At 40.3% G+C, this 1,133-nt stretch overlaps 1 protein-coding gene across 1 annotated transcript in view; it reads right to left on the reverse strand.

Moving 5' to 3' along the window:
* Positions 1 to 719: 719 nt before the first annotated feature.
* Positions 720 to 1,133, reverse strand: part of Gabpb2 (GA binding protein transcription factor subunit beta 2) — a gene marked incomplete in the record, with an annotated part of 38,165 nt that continues 37,751 nt past the window's right edge. The window contains 1 exon segment of the mRNA XM_008828254.3: positions 720 to 1,133.

The following is a 1,133-nucleotide window of genomic DNA, read 5'->3' on the forward strand; positions in this document are numbered from 1 at the left end:
AGATGGCTCAGCAGTTAAGAGCACTGACTGCTCTTGCAGAGGACCCAGGTTTAATTCCCAGTACCCACATGGCAGCTATGAACCGTCCTTAACTCCAGTTCCAGGAGAATCTGAAGCCCCCTTCTGACCTCTGCGGCACTGCATGACATGGGTGCACTCACATACATCCAGGCAATACACGCATACACACAAAATTAAAATAATAAATAAAATATTTTTAAAAAATTTAATTTAATATTTTTATTTTATGTGTATGCCTGTATTGCCCCCATGTAGGTAAGTGCACCCGTGTCATGCAATGCCCATGCAGGATAGAAAAGGCTGTCAGATCCCCTGGAACTGGAGTTATGGACAGTTGTTAACTCCCATGTGGGTTCTGGGATTCGAATCTGGGTCTTCTGCAAGAACATCCAGTGTTCTTAATTGCTGAGCCATTTCTCCAGCCCCATATTTTAATCCAATTTTAGTTTTTAAACTGGTAGTTGAGCTATGGACATACAATGTGTATAAATTTGTCAGACAATTATAAGTCACTTTCTCTTTTTTTTTTCTTTTTCTTGAGTCAAGGCCCCATACTATAACCCAGGCTGACCTGGAACTCACTATGGAGCCCAGGTTGATCTCAAAATCATGACAATCTTCCTGTCTCCACTTCCCAAGTGCTGGGATTATAGGTATGAATAACTAACTTTCTTCTATTCTTTTTTTTTGAAACAGGGTTTTACTATGTAACTCTGGCTGGCCTAGAACTCACTATGTAGACCAGGCTGGCCTTAAACTCAGAGATCAGCCTGTCTCTGCCAACTCAGTACTGGGATTAAATATGCCTGCCATCATGACTGGCCTTTCGTTTTTTGACAAAGACTCTATATGTAGCTCAGGCTGGTCTCAAACTCATAATCCTCCTGCCCCAAGTGCTAGAGTTACAAGTGTGTGGTACCAGACCTGGCTCAAAGAAATGAACTAAGGATAGTTTGTGTGCCTGCTCCTTTAGAAATATAATGTATTCCTTTACTCTTCCCCAAAATGTGCTTCTTACCTACTTCCTAATCAGTTTTATAAATCTAAGGCAAAAATTTAGGTCACTTGAAAATTTCAGATATAATTATTGAAGGCTCTTGGTGTATATATTT

Source organism: Nannospalax galili, unplaced genomic scaffold (assembly GCF_000622305.1).
Source record: "Nannospalax galili isolate Female #2095 unplaced genomic scaffold, S.galili_v1.0 scaffold752, whole genome shotgun sequence".
Taxonomy (NCBI): Eukaryota; Metazoa; Chordata; class Mammalia; order Rodentia; family Spalacidae; genus Nannospalax; species Nannospalax galili.